The sequence below is a fragment of the Culex quinquefasciatus genome, chromosome 1 (assembly GCF_015732765.1).
Source record: "Culex quinquefasciatus strain JHB chromosome 1, VPISU_Cqui_1.0_pri_paternal, whole genome shotgun sequence".
NCBI classification, from domain to species: domain Eukaryota; kingdom Metazoa; phylum Arthropoda; class Insecta; order Diptera; family Culicidae; genus Culex; species Culex quinquefasciatus.
This window is the reverse complement of record NC_051861.1, coordinates 127,763,788-127,779,730: the sequence shown is the minus strand read 5'-3', so window position 1 is coordinate 127,779,730 and position 15,943 is coordinate 127,763,788. Positions and strand designations below refer to the sequence as shown.

The window sequence follows — 15,943 nt, the reverse complement described above, 5'->3', positions numbered from 1 at the left end:
GAGAAGAGCTTCAAATGCTACTTTCGACTCGGTCACATGCCCTCAGGCAAAATTCGAGCTGAAGATTGGGCTATATGATCGGTAACGATCTCTAGATGGGTCAAAAATAAACGAGATTTCCCCTCAATCTCACTCATCTCCACGTCTTCGGATCGGTCTCTCGTGCTCGTGTGGCATGGCATTGAGTGATTGGTTTGGGGAATGAGAGGGTGCAACTGCTCGAATAATTCGTCAAAAACTGTCTCGCTCAAACAATAGCGCTACGTAAGACGATCGTTCGGCAGGCTGTGTATAGCAGCAAAACAGAAAACCTGAGAACAGATCATACTACAATAGATACGCAAGTGTCGCAGTGGTCCGTGTCTGTTCAAAGCAAAAAAAAAAAAAAAAGGTAGCAGAATTTTGAGTCCATCAGCACACAAGCGAATGGAAGCTCGTAAAGCGCCAGATTTGATAAATCCGGTCAGCCACTTTCGCACCGAATCCGATGACGATGTTTTCACAAAAATGGGTGGCAACTTTTCCCGTCGTTCAAATACTTCCTTCTCGCTCACGTCCACAGGGAGGGTAGCGAACTGGTTTCCAGACAATTTTTGAGCGTCCTTGCTCAAACTGCCTGGCTTTGCAGGTAGCGCTTCGGCATTCTTTAGCTTCTTCAAATCTGCCGATCCTGCTGGTGAGGACCGCCTCTTTTTCTTGCCGTGAGGCATTTTTTGCACTTTTTAGCACTTTTTTGGTTTGTGAGGGACGCACGTCTGACTCGCTTCTCTGCTGATCGCAGACTCAAAAACTTTGAAAAATATTTGCATCGGCCTAAACTGCAAAGAATCAATATTGGAAGGCATTTGAGGGTTGGCATTGTATTTTTAATGAAAATTTCCTATAAAATGCGACCAGAACAAAGTCTGTTGGTTTAATAGTTGGAAGGTTACGAGTGAAAAAATAGAAAATCGTCAAAAAAAAGAGGGCGGTGCCAAATCCGAAAGTGTACCCAGTTGACCTTGAATAATAACCCAAACGGGTATTACAATTTCAATGACAGAATCTTGAAGAGGGCATTCTGCCACGTCGATTGATATATAAAAGTTGGTATTTTAGTCGAATTTCATCTACTTTTACACAAAAAAAAAGTTTCCGTACACATTCGAGCATCCCCAAGCTATATTACACTCATTAAAGTGGCCAGGCCTACTGCGTTGCATTAACCGCAGAGAAGATTCTGTAAACGGATCACGTTTCACAGAATCTTCAGGCGAGGAAGGATGCGTGGAAAAGGAATTTAAATCGCAGCGAATAAATAAATATCAAAACAAAAATCACCTTGATGGTGGCAGGTAGCAGCCATTATGGATAAAAATAGCCACAATTCCCGCGAAACGTTTCCCCTCGTACGGGTGCACACCTTCCTTCTTCCACCACATTGAATCATCCCACAGCACACTCGCTGGTGTGGTCGATAACAACCGGCCGTGTGATGAGGACATCGTCATCGTCCCGATGACGTCACAGTCTGTTTCATCACCTTGGTGCACTGAGAAATTTTTTTTTTTGATATATTTAAATTAAATTTAATAACGCAAAAAAAATCAAAATAGCATCCGCATTTTTATGAAATTTTCCGCTTTTTTTCTTTTCAAATTTCAATTTTGACCATTTTCCATGTACCAACAAGGGAAGGAAAATCAATGCAATAGCAACACTGCAAATCGATTTTACTCTGCTGAAAAGGATCCTCTTGTCGCGTCCCCGATCCCTGCCCATCCCAGCAGGCTCTGGCGGGACGGCAGGCAATGAACTTTCTGGATTTTTCCACTTTTGCTGACGTACCTAGCTACTCTGGGTTCGCATGTTTAATGGAGTGATTTTGCACACCGCTCGTAATCGATGACGACATGAACTAGAAAGCAACGTTTGGAAAAGGTTTAATCTGAATGTCTTCTTTTAGGTTTCATTTGATGAAAATCTATATTTTTTCTTCAATGCCTTAAGGGTAAATCGCTCAGATTTTGCTTTTATTCAATACTTTTTCATACTTCCTTTGTTATGTATGTAATATTTGGACATCTACTTCTAGGAACTAGCATTTCAAAAGGGTTTATCCAGAATGTTGAGTTATTGTGTTTCAATTAATTTGTTTTTGAATGATTCAAATTTGTCGAGAAAAGGAATTAAAAGATTCTGTTATTATTTAACATTTTCATTTTTATACTATGTAACAGAAAATAGGAAATATGTAGCATTTCAAAAAAGGTTTAATCAGAAGGTCTCATTAATTATTATTCTGTTTAAATTTTAATTAATCAAACATTTATTAGGTTTTGGTTCAATCCGAGAAAATTTGATATGAATTTACTAGAAATGAACATTGAGTGATTTGAGTTCATTTCTGACGACACGATTTTCTTGTTAACTCGGCTAGCAATCCGATCATAATATTTATCTTTTTTGACATTTGTGGTCTTGCCGTTGATAAATTGATTGCAACACCACCACTAATGTCAAAAAACGGTAAATATTATGACCGGATACTAAGACGAATTGGACCTAATAAAAAAAAAATATAGATCAACATTCATTTTGTGAGTGACTTTTGAGTAGTTTGACAGCTAACATTGCTTTTAAGGAGGCTTTGCTTTTAAAACATGTTTCCGGAAAACGGGTTTTCGCGCTTCTAAACAACCATTGCGATTGTAAAGATCATAAATCTGTTTTGTTTGTTTTTTTTCTTCTTTTTTTCACTTGTAAAGACATAGGCAAGTCAGAATATAACATTTCTATTGGGGACTGGTTGATGGACAATTTTATAATAATATTAGTTTTGATTATATTTGAATATTTTTGGAATGGGACAAGCCAAATTTTGAAATTTCTAGCACATTTGCACTTCTAACTAAATTATCGACCAACAAGCATATTAGACATTTTGGCGAACATTGACAGTAAAACCCAAGGTAAAACCCAAAAATCGAAAAAAAAAACTGTTTGACAAAACCCGCAAAACCAGTTATATCACGACCTACACGAACGACGAATTCTTAAAAATTAGTATTCTCGAATCGAATCAGTCGAGTCAAGATCATCGATGTGACAGGAAGTCGTTGTTTTTCTTCTATTTCGATTGGTTGATTGGGCAAAATGAGAACTTGTGGAGCCATTTTCGCTGTGTTCAATTTGTTGGCGATCGGCGAATCTGTTTGGCAATCGTGCCCCCAAGAAACAGACTTTCAATGTGGCCGTAGACCCGTAGAGCACCCGGAAAGGGACAATCTAAACTATGTTGGTCCAGCGTATCCCGGGCAGTGGCCGTGGTACGGAATCGTCTATCACCGGAAGCCGAACCGAATTGTGGAGTACGCTTGTGGTGGAACGTTGATCAGCGAAAGACACGTGCTAACTTCTACACTTTGCGTCAAGAGTGAAAACTGTACGTTGTTAGACAGTGGAGATGTTCTATTCCGGATCGGAACCCATAAGCTTAACGTAGTGAATGTGGGCTATGCTCAGCATCGGCAGGTTATCAAAATTCATCAACCCGTGGAATATGACGTGAAAAGCGAAAATAAAGTCGTAATTTTAGAGTTGCGTCACAAGGTGAATTTCAACAAACATGTGCAACCGGCCTGCTTGTTTTTTATACCAGGGTATGGTTTAAATGGTTCACTAATAGTGACAGGTTGGGGACTGCCAGAAGGAAATGTTTTGGAAAATTACAAAGTACATAGCGGATGTGATCACTTATATTTTTATTGCGAGAATAACATGGGTCTGTTGAATCTTACTGGCGTTTGTGATAAAGACCGCAATGGCGTTGTCCATGATTGGCAGCATTATTTATATGTTGGTGTAGCTAAGTATATACGTGCAATGATTGATTGTAGTCATGTAAATTCATGCGAAGATAGCGGTCTAGATCTCACTGGGATGATTGCTTTATTTAAATATCTACCTTGGATTGCCAACATTACCAATCTTGATTATTTACGAACAGTTAGAAAAGGGCAAAGATATGATCCAACAAAGCAATACCCGAATCTTTTGCCACGACGTAACTGTGGAAATGTGTTAAATGGCAACACAGAGACTGGCCCAAATGCTCAACTATATGAGTATCCGTGGATGGCCATGCTAATGGGGAGAAATTATAGGAATGGTTCTATCTATCACCTGTGCACAGGCACTCTCATTAGCCACCGATATGTTCTGTCCGCAGCTGTGTGTAGTCGAGTGGATGATCTGTGGGTATTTGTATTGTCATGAGTATTGGGTTGAACTCACGATTCTTGTTTTACAGCCTATTTGTACGATTAGGAGATTACGATAAAAGTCAAAACCCAGACTGCTCTGGAAATGATAAAACGGATTGTGCTCCACCTTTTGAAGATTATGATGTGGAATATACGATTGAGCATCCAGTTTTTATTAATCATGATTATTACGCATCCATGATAAATGACATAGCTTTAGTACGAACAAAAAAAAATGTTTTATTTACACGCAAAACCGCCAATGCGAATTTTATGAGCATTGGTACCCGAATCTTGAACATCGAATGATCATAAACGATCATGAGAATCCGATGCTCAAAGCACGCTGACCATCCGATGTTCATCTTGCTTTGTTCCAAATTTGACAGTTCGTTTGAATGTGTGCGTGTCGCCGCGCGCAGCTTTTGGCTGTTTTCACTATTCACCACTGGCGGCGCCACCATACTTTGCCGTTGCTGGGCTAGTACCGCTTTTCACCACTAGATGGATTTATTCCCCCAGGACGCAAACCAAATGTGTACGAAAAATTAATATTAATTGAAAGATCAAAACATATTATTTTTATTGCTTCAACACGATAAATAAAACTAAGCTAAGCATTGAATATGAAAATTCCGCTCAACTGAGTTTTATTTGGTGTTCAAGCAATAAAAATAATATGTTTTAATTAATATTTCTCCGAAGAAGAATATGGGAATAAAAAGCAAGCAATTGTTTTATTACTTCAACAGAAAATACCAATTTGTTATGTTTACCATTGATTAGGTCTATTCTATAACTGCAGAGTGCGGTAGAATTTGTTAACTCTGTATTTTTGTGTCACCATTAAGATCAAATTACAAAAACCGCAAGGCCAGATTCCGCCCGCTGCGTCCTTCTTCAAGATCTTCTTTTCCTTCTTGTCCCCGGTGACAGCCTTCTTGCCGGCCTCGGACTTCTTGGCGGTCTTGACGGCTTCGGTTACCTTCTCGGATCCAACTGAGCTGCGCGATTCTCGCACGGACGACAGTCGGGTCCGGCGGCAGTTACGTTCCGACGGCGCATGGCCAGCACCTTCATGTACTTGGACGCGACTCAACGCAACTCTTCTTGATGGCCAGACGAGATCTTTTGCGCTGCAGCACACCTGGAGTGATAAGACGCTGGATCTTGGGTGAATTGGACTTAGTCATCTTGCCGTCCTTCTCCGGCAGCGGGCGCTTCTCCACAAACTTGGTCAGGTTGTACAGCTTGCGGATGTTGGTCGCACGCGTTGGTCCGAGACGACGCGGTATATCCGTCAGTCCGGGAATGTCCTTCTGACCCTCCCTCAGCATGTTCAGCGCCAGGTTCTTGCAACAGCAGGACGATGTTGCATCTGTGCTGCCAGCGGTTCGTGTTGGTCTGGAATTAAATTTTGAATCCTTTTTGAATAAAACTGAAAAAAATGATTTTATGTGTTACATTAGATCAATAGTTCAAATAAGAGTTTAAATTGAGTGAATTCGCTGCAGTTCAGCAACTGGTGTAAATGGGGGGGCATCCCGGAGTTCCCGGAAAGTGTCCCGAGGACGCCAAAGAATCACACACTGGCAAACGGACGCGTCCACGAGAGCTGGGAGAGCAATAGAGTCAAGTTTACCTTCATGTGCTGTTGGGACAGTTCGCTGCACGTGGGCTAGTTCCAGAAGTTCAGCCGTACGTGAAGGCTACTGTTTGGCCACCTGCGGTTGCTGGAGTTCGGTGCCATTGAATTCCTTCGAGGAAATGCTCTGCACCAAATCCATGCTGGAGATCGAGTCCGAACTCTTCCAGTGCCGGCTTAGACTATCGCACGACCGGACATAGTCGGAACAACCAGCGGCGATAGATCCCGAATCAGCGAGGCAGGTCGCTGCTTCTGCAGGTGTTTCTTGTTGATCTCCTCCGCAATCTTGAGCCCAGTGCGCTCGGCAACACCTTCTGTAGGTGCACGGTCAGGTTGCCATTGTAATGGTTCACTCGTGAACTTCTGGCGTCATCCGGTCGTGGTGATACTCGAGCGCTTCTTCCGCCGTTTGAATGGAGCGAGCGATCACGTCGGCGCCGACTCGTTGATCACTCTAAGGTAGTACTTTTACTGCGGGGATAAAGACCAAGTGATTCGGAGAATCGCAAAAAAAGCTTTCCTTTCTTACCAAAAACATGCTCCGGTGGATGTAGATTGTACTGGCCACCGCAATCGTATGCGGGTCGCCCTTCTTGTCGGACAGCACGCAGTGGTGGCTCGGTTCGCGCCGGTCCGGCGCCTTCAGCTTTATCACGTACTCAATACCCACCACCAGGCCTTCCTTGAAGCGGTCTATAGTGGCCATACCAGGTGAAACGGGTCCGCTCGGTGCGAAATGTATTTGGGCTGTTGAGAAGCAAGACGTTATTTTTAACAAATTACAAGATCTTAAAAGGACACTCACATTTTTTGTTCTTCGAGGCAGAAATCTACAGGAATATGTCCACATCAATGACCGGATGTTTCAGCCGGTTCTGGTGCTTCCGGACGGCTATGTGCGTCAGCATAAGGTGCTTTTCCGGTACGTGGTACGTAACGTGAGGTGGCCGCTCTTGTTTCGCAACCTACGGTTAAAAGCGCATCCCACGGTGCTATCGGAAACCTTCACTCCGAGCAGGCGGTTTTCAAATTCGTTCTGTTGCGCGGTTGAAAAAAAGAAAAAGGAGGCAATTTTTAGGTGTTGAGTCAAAAAACAATTTTCCCAAAGAAAAACACACGGACTTTCACTAGCTCGTTCTGCCACTTCCAGCCTATGTGGCCCGAAATCTTTGTCGTGACCTACCTGCATATTTCAAGCACTTTAAATTTCACAACTTGGCGACTCACTAACGAACCATATAACCGGGCAATCGGAACCGCTGTTGGCCAAGCACAGCCCGCGAGCACCCGCGGATCTCCGTAAAACCCGACTATGACAGACGGGCAAAAAAAACGGACAGCGCTAAGTAAGAGAAACGTCAAGCTGGTTCAAAAAGAAGAACAGGCGGCTGGCTATTTTAAAAAGTAGGAAGAAGAATTTCTTCTTTTGACAGTACGATGTGCAAAAATGACGCACACTAAGACAAAAAGCTTTATCGTATGATTCAGATTGTAGTAGTATTGGTGAATTTTGTAACGCTTTGAACATCTGATGTTCAACATTGTGAACATCGGATGGGCAGCGGCGATTGAGCATTCAACGTTCACCGGATTTGGTTTGCGTGTAGAGGTAGGTTTTTTTTTGTTGAAAGAGAGCAGTGACTACAAAATGTTTGATTTGATTTTATTCATTTATTTTAGATCACATACAACCAATTTGCTTGCCAGTAACTGAAGATCTGAGACAAAAAAAGTTTGAACAATACATGTTCACAGGTTGGAACATAATGAATATTGGAAAGAATGAAACAAATGTTTTACAGAAAACAAAGGTGTCACTTGTTAACATCACCGAATGCGCCGAGCGAATAATAATACATCCGAAAACCAACTTTAGTTCAATGATGTGTTCAAAAGAAAAGGATTACAACTTCCCGGGGACACCTCTTGGAAATATCGTCGAATACAATGGCAATCGATTTGTACAGTTCGCACTGTTGTCTATCCGTAGAACTGGGCCATTTTATTATATCATGATTCCTTATTATATGGATTGGATCATAGCTAACATGGAGGAGTAAAAACATATTATCCCAATAGCAATTTCGATTGCTAGATGTTTCTTCTTTTCCATAATTATGTAAGTTACACAAAACTGAAGAAATTGAATTAAAACAAAAAAAAATAAACTTGTGCTTGCAAATCGCTCAAAAAGTTGGTCGTCTTTTTAATCCGAACACCCCTTATCTTATTTGGATGGTTCCGAAATGGGCTGCTAAATTTTTTTTTTTAAAGTTGCTTATCAAATTTGACTCGCGACACCTTGAAGAATTTCCGAGTCCTTTTTTTTAAAGGTCCTAAAAACCTGGGTGCTGAATAGTGGTCCGCAAAACGGCCTCAATTTTGAACTGTCAAAGTGGAACCAATTTACTGTTCGCCAAAAGTAGAGAGTATTGTTATCAATCATTAAAAATTGTGTGTGTGTTTTTTTGCGAGAGCGACAATTGTGTGGCTTTAAAGGACCTGGAGTTGAAGTTAAGAAAAATCTTTAAAAAGTTGAAGGCGGGATCTTCATTTTTCATATTTATGAATGGATGTTGTTTTTGAAGTCGATGCGTTTGTATCCATCCAGAAACTGTTTTTATTGTTTGATTCAATTTGAAAACCTACTGGTTTAGTGAAAATCTTCACTGTTTGTTGGATCAGCTTCGCTAGAATTAGCGAAGTTTTTTCCCTGGACCAAGAAGAGCTGCAGGATTCCAAAATCAGCCAAGGAATTTATCCATGACTTTGCAGAATGACACTCTCGCCGCAGTTCTTTGCCACCCGTAAAAAAGCCTCTTCAAACAGATTAAAACTTGACAACACACAATTTTTCAGCAAAAAAAATACAAAAAAAAACTAGACAAAATAAAACACATACTACTGATTATAAAACAGTTGATTTACCAGTAAGAAAAAAGTCATGCTTGTGCTTGAACAGCCTCCTACTTTGTAGATGTAAACAAAGTGGGATCATTCGAAAATCACGTTACGCATTCTCTCTATTCATCACCCAGCTAAAAACATATGAAAGACAATAAAAAAAAAACTGACACCAAGCTTTTTTGTCCGGCTACCGAGCAATGTAGGGGATGGTGGGGCAAGAGGAACAATCGCTACGACCGTAATTTTTACAATTTTGATTATTTCCAGTGTGAGGAATTGTTGCTAGCAATGCAATTAGCTGATTCTACTACCACATAACCGCCAAAACAACGTAAACACCACGGGGCATAAGAATTAATCAAGTATTTTTCAAAACCTTTGCTTTCTTATAATATTTGGAAAGTACAAAATAAGGCTTAGGGTTCGCTTTAAGGCTCATTTGCCGAACTTTTGTGACGTACACTGTGTGAGCTTTCACCTGTCGAGCGCCGGTTGTGCCCGTGGGAGTTTCCTCCAAATAAATAAAAACAAAATCCAGGTTCCGTCAGAACTCAACTTGCTCTGACGTCATCAGTTTCATGGATTGCTGCGATTGGATTCTGGATTGAAATTGATTGCACAGGATTCTGGGAAAAGGCTAAAATTGCTTTGACTGGATGGTTTTTCCGACAACTGAAACCTAAAATTATTTTTAAATAAAATTCAATTTCGAGGTGAATTTTAGATTTTTTTGATCATCAAACCAAATAAAAATCGTTCAAAAATATAAAAACAAAACAACCCTTTCTTCTTCTTCGGTGACCTTCAATCCACACTACTGTCACAAAATTGCCTCCGAATTTTATCAACCAAAGTTTGTTGTTACGCTTGTTAGCGCCGAAACAAACAAAAACAAGCCCACCCTCAAAATAGAGAAAACAAACATAAACATTACCCTTCGACTCATCCTCCTCACCGGCCTCATTCTCTCACTTCTTCTCCCTCACTCTCATTTTTTTTTGCGATGTTTAGCTCAGCTTTTTCGGGACCAAAAATGATGGAAAAACTTTATCCCCAACACTCGTCGTAATATTATTTTGTACACCTCTTGTTGCGCTTCTTTTCTCCTTAAAAAAACCTCTACAGTAAGACCCCATTGATTTGACAGCGTTTCGAGAGTTTTCAAATCAGCGCGCCTCAACTGTACTGTTTGTTTTGGCTATCGTTATGTCAAAAGTGACATCTGTCACTGTTTTGCGTTCACTTTATGTGTCGTTCGACCGGGCTCCAACCGTACTCGATTTGAGATTTGAATACGTCTGAGGAGTCGAGAATATCCAGCAGGATCTCCGGTGTGTTCCTCCTCCTCCACCTCCAGCAGAGATATTCCGGGGGAGCATGCGCCCTTCGAAATGTCAAAGGTGAAATCGGGCATCGGTCCTGGTCCAAGTTGGCTGTGGTCCGCTCTCCGCTCGCGCGCGTCAGTTCCAGTGAGGCTGTTTTCCGGGAAAGTTCGCAAAAGTCCAGGGAGTGCGGAATTTGGATGTTTTTTTTTCCTTCCGAGCTCTGTGCAAAGTTTTGGAACAAAAGCCAGACAGACAGAGATATTGCGGCGTGTGAAATGTCAATTTCGGGGGGTCGAAATTAGCTCGCGTGTGACGTGCGCTTAAGCGGGCTTTGTTTTTGTTTTGCGAAAATGGAGGAAAAACAAGAAATTTGAGAAGGAAAAAACGCAGATTTTCCTTCGTTGAAGCAATTTTCCAAAGTGGCTGTGTATGTGTGTGCGAGCCATTTGATGGTGTGAATTAGGTTTATCAGTAGTCTGTCAGTTGGGCGAACAAAGCAAAGCAGGCCGTGGGCCGATGCTGGCGTCACAACATAAAGGAAGCGCGTGTGTGTGACGATGTGAAAACAGCAAAATGCATTTGTTTGATCGTTATCGGGAGCAGCATCGTACACGGTAAGAGGAAGTGGGTCATAATGAAACAAGGAAGCTCTAAAATCAGCCGTAGCAGGCTGTGGAGATGCAGCAAAGGCCATAAATTTAATGGAATCGCTTATGGGAGCATTAAATTTAAACATGAAGATTGAAAGAGCAGATTTTGATCTTAACGGGTTTTGGAAAGTATGAATTTATTTGTTCTTTTTTTAAATTAATTTATTTTCATTAGTTAAAGTAAATGTGAAATCCTTATATTTATTCAAATATCCATCGAGAAGTAACTTATTATTTTAAAATGGGAAACACTGCCAACAAAATTGTGACCAGCTTTTCCTTTTTTGCCATCTAATAAATTTCCATTTTTTTAAATGAGCTTTTTTTTTGTTTGAAACGGTTTACTTAAATTTTCTTAAAGTGTGGCTTTCGACATTACCAACAACATTATCAAAATCGATTGACAAATTCACGCGTAGATTGAATTTTCTTTCAAAAAAATATATTTTTCACCAATAAATTATTTAAAAAATATGAAAATCTATAATTTATTAAAAAAATCAATGTACATTCAAAGAAAAATCATAGATAAACTTATGAAAATGAATGAAAAAACCTCAAATAAAAATAAGATGAATTTGAAAAAAAAAGTAAAAACTTATTGAAGAAAATTTGAACAATTTATTTTTAAAAAAATCCTGTGATTTTTTAAATCAAAGAAAAGTTTGAAAAAATTTCAAATTAAAAGTTCAGTTTGTTCAAAATGTGTTAAAATTCAAAAAATAAATAAAAGAAAATATTTTTTTTTAAACTGAAGGAAATCTTGAACCAAAATCTAAAACATTGTAAGAAAAAGTCAAATCGAATAATGCTTGAAAAATTAAATAAAAAATTAGAAATTTCAAAGAAAAATAAAAATCATTTAAAAAAAAACAAAAAATACTAAAAAAAACGTGAAGTGAACTCAATAGAGTTTCAAAGTGTTGTTGGAGAAAAATCGAAGAAAAAATTAGAAAACTAAAGATCAATTTAAAAATAATTTTCAAATAAAAAATGAAAAAATAAAACTCAAAGAACAGTCAAAAATATCAAATAAAAAAACTAAAAAAAAAAATAAAAGATGAAATTTTTTTTTAAAAAATCAATAAAAGTTTAATAGAAAAGGACAAATAAATATTCAAGAAAAACTCAGAAAATAAATCCAAGAAAACTAAGAGATTGAAAAAAATCAAAGAAAAACTTAAGAATATTCATTGAAAAATACTCAAAGAATAATAAAAAAGTCAAAGAGTTTCAAAAATTAAGAAAACTTAAAGAAAACTCAAGAATGAAACTCAAAGAACGATTAACAAAACATTCAAGTAAAATGAATAGAAATTTCAAAACAAAATCAAGAATTTTCAAAGAAATCTAAAAAAAAAAGAACATAGAATAATGAAAAAAAATAGTTCGGAAAACATTTTTTTTTGTTTTTGTTTTTTTTTTTTAAGAAAACTGAAAACAAAATTACCAAAAATAAAATTAGAGGAAGAAAATATACGAATTTCGAAGAAAACTCATAGAATAGTGAAAAATATGAAAATTAAAAATAAAGAAGCTCAAAAAATATCAAAATGCAAAGAAAATATAATACATTAGTAAACTTTCAATAGAAAAGCTAAAAGAAAAACCGCCATCAGGGGTGACATTGGGTCATTCAAAACTGTTGAAATTTTTATGACCCAATTTAACCCCCCAGACCCAATGGCACCCCTGATGACGGTATTCAAGGAAAATCCATAAAAACTCGAAAAAAATCTTAGAAAACTCAGAGATTTTTTTCAAAGAAAAAATTAAGAATAATTAAAAAAAAATATACTCAAAGAATAATAAAAATAAATTCAACAAAAAAATTAAACAAATTAGGAAAAAAATAAACTAAACAAAAACTTAAAGAACGATGACAAAAAAATCAAGCAAATTCATAAAAAATTCAAAGGAAAATCAAGAAAAAAATTAATAGAAATCTGGAAAAACAATAAATGTAATAATTGAAAAAAACAGTGTTAAGAAACCATTTTTCCTTCGTTTTTATTTTTTATTTTTTTAGGAAATGTCAAAGAAAAATCAACTAAAATATCAAATAAAATTAAAAGAAAACAATATAGTAATTTAGAAGAAAAGTCATAGTACAGTGCAAAAACATCAAATTAAAAATTTAGAAACTCAAAAAAATGTGAATAATAATAGAAAATTTAAGAAATTAATGAAATTAAAAAATGAACCAGAAGAAATATTCAAGAAAAACTCAGAAAATATCGAGAAAAAAAATCGAAGAAAACTCAGAGATTTTTTTTAGAAAACTTAACAAAATAAAATTAAGAATACTTAATGGAATGTTCAACGAATAATAAAAATAAATCCAACGAAAAAGTTTAACAAATAAAAACTAAACAAAAACTTAAAGAACGATGCCAAAAAAAAATCAAGCAAATTCATAGAAAATTCAAAGGAAAATCAAGAAAAAAAAATAAAAGAAATCTAAACACAAAACTATTTGTAAAAATTAAAAAAAAAGTGTTAAGAAAACATTTTCCTTCGTTTTTTCTTTAAGTTTTTTTTAGGAAATGTCAAAGAAAAATCAACTAAAATATCAAATAAAATTAAAAGAAAACAATATAGTGATTTAGAAGAAAAGTCATAGAACAGTGCAAAAATATCAAATTCAAAATTTAGAAACTCAAAAAAATATGAAAAATAATAGAAAATTTAAGAAATTAATGAAAATAATAAAACTAGAAGAAATATTCAAGAAAAACCCAAAAAAAATCGAGAAAAAAATCCAAGAAAACTCACAGATTTTTTTTTTAGAAATCTCAAAAAAATAAAATTAAGAATACTTAATGGAATGTTCAACGAAAAATGAAAAAAAGTCAAAGAAAATTTCATAAAACAAAATAGAGAAAAATTTACAAAAAAATGTTAAGAAAATATTTTCAATTTTTTTAAACGAAACGCAAAGAAAATTAAAAAAATCAAATGAAATTAAAAGAAAAAATATAATTGAAATTCCGAAGAAAACTCTAAGAACAACACAAAATCCGATTCAAGAAAAACAAAAAAAAAATGACGATAATTTAAAAATAAGCAATAAAATTCAAAGAACAATCAAACATAATTCAATATTCAAAATTTTCGTCGAATTGCAAAAGAGGTGCAAAAGTGCGAGTTTTTCAAGTTTGTAATTTTTTTTAATAGGAATTTTCTTAATTTTAATGTGGGTATCAAATTACGTGAATTTTGTATGGACTTTTGCTACTTTAGTTTTTGTATGAAAAATCTTAAATTTTCATAGTTTGCAAATTCGTATCAAAACATGGCAAATTTTCTTTGTATTTTCATTCCATTGTTCTTTTTAATAAAGAGCAATTCTCTGAGATTTCGGTCATTCGATTTTTTTTGTATTTTTTAATCCGGCTGAAACTTTTTTGGTGCCTTCGGTATGCCCAAAGAAGCCATTTTGCATCATTAGTTTGTCCATATAATTTTCCATACAAATTTGGCAGCTGTCCATACAAAATGATACGTGAAAATTAAAAATCTGTATTTTTTTTTGATCGATTTGTGTCTTCGGCAGTTGTAGGTATGAATATGGACTACACTGAAAAAATTGATACACGATAAAAAATTTGGTGACTTTTAATTTAACTTTTTGTCACTAAAACTTGATTTGCAAAAACACTATTTTAATTTTTTCATTTTGATATGTTTTAGAGGACATAAAATGCCAACTTTTCAGAAATTTCCAGAATGGGCAAAATCTTTGACCGAGTTATGATTTTTGAATCAATACAGATTTTTCAAAAATCGAAATATTAGTCGCAAAATTTTTCAACTTTATTTTCCGATGTAAAAATTTGCAATCAGTACTTTAGTGAATTTTTGAAAAGTGCACCATTTTCGTTATAACCTTTTTAGGTAACTTTTGAAAATAGTCGCAGTTTTCATTTTTAAAATAGTGCCCATGTTTGCTCACTATTGAAAAAATATTTGAAAGCTGAAAATTCTCTATATTTTGCTTCTTCGACTTTGTTGATACGACTTTGCTGAGATATTGCCATGCAGGTTAAAACATGAAAATTGATGTTTTGTTCACCCAAACCCACTATTTTCTAATGTCGATATCTCAGCAACTATAGGTCCGATTCACAATGTTAATATATGAACATTTGTGAAATTTTCCGATCTTTTCGAAAATACTTTCAAAATTCAAAATCAAGACTAACATTTCAAACAGGCCAAACATTCAATATTACGCCCATTTGAAATGTTAGACTTGATTTAAAATTTTTGAAAGTATTTTTTTCGAAAAGATCGGAAAATTTCACGAATGTTTCATATATTAACATTGAAAATCGGACCTATAGTTGCTGAGATATCGACATTAGAAAATGGTGGGTTGTTTGGGTGAGACTTAGAAAACATCAATTTTCCTGTTTTTAACATTTGCATGGCAATATCTCAGCAACTAAGGGTCGTATCAACAAAGTCCGAAAAGCAAAATATAGAGAATTTTCTCAACTTTCCAAAAATATTTTTTCCAAAAGTGGGCAAACATGGGCACTATTTTTAAAAATGAAAACTGCGACTATTTTCAAAAAAGTTACTTAAAAATGGCTATAACTTAAAAACGGTACACTTTATCAAAATTTCACTAAAGTACTTTTTGATTGCAAATTCGATTTTACATCGAAAAATGAAGTTGAAAAATTTTTGCGACCAATATTTCGATTTTTTTTAAAAATCTGTATTGATTCAAAAAATCATAACTCGGTCAAAGATTTTTTGCCCATTCTGGAAATTTCTGAAAAGTTGGCATTTTATGTCCTCTAAAACATATCAAAAATGAAAAAATAAAATAGTGTTTTTTTGCAAATCAAGTTTTAGTGACAAAAAGTTAAATTAAAAATCACCAAATTTTTTTACCGTGTATCAATTTTTTCAGTGTAGTCCATATCCATACCTACAACTTTGCCGAAGACACCAAATCGATCAAAATTCCTTCAAAAGATACAGATTTTTGAATTTTCACATATCATTTTTGTATGGACAGCTGCCAAATTTGTATGGAAAATTATATGGACAAACTAATGATGCAAAATGGCTTCTTTGGGCATACCGAAGGCACCAAAAAAGTTTCAGCCGGATTAAAAAATACAAAAATTAAAATTAAAGAAAAAAGACCGATTC

At 35.9% G+C, this 15,943-nt stretch overlaps 1 protein-coding gene and 1 pseudogene across 1 annotated transcript in view; one reads left to right on the top strand and one right to left on the bottom strand.

The window, feature by feature from the left end:
• Nucleotides 1–15,943, top strand: part of LOC6051035 (protein retinal degeneration B) — a 92,069-nt gene that overhangs the window by 11,835 nt on the left and 64,291 nt on the right.
• LOC6052750 lies at nt 4,728–5,704 on the bottom strand (annotated as a pseudogene).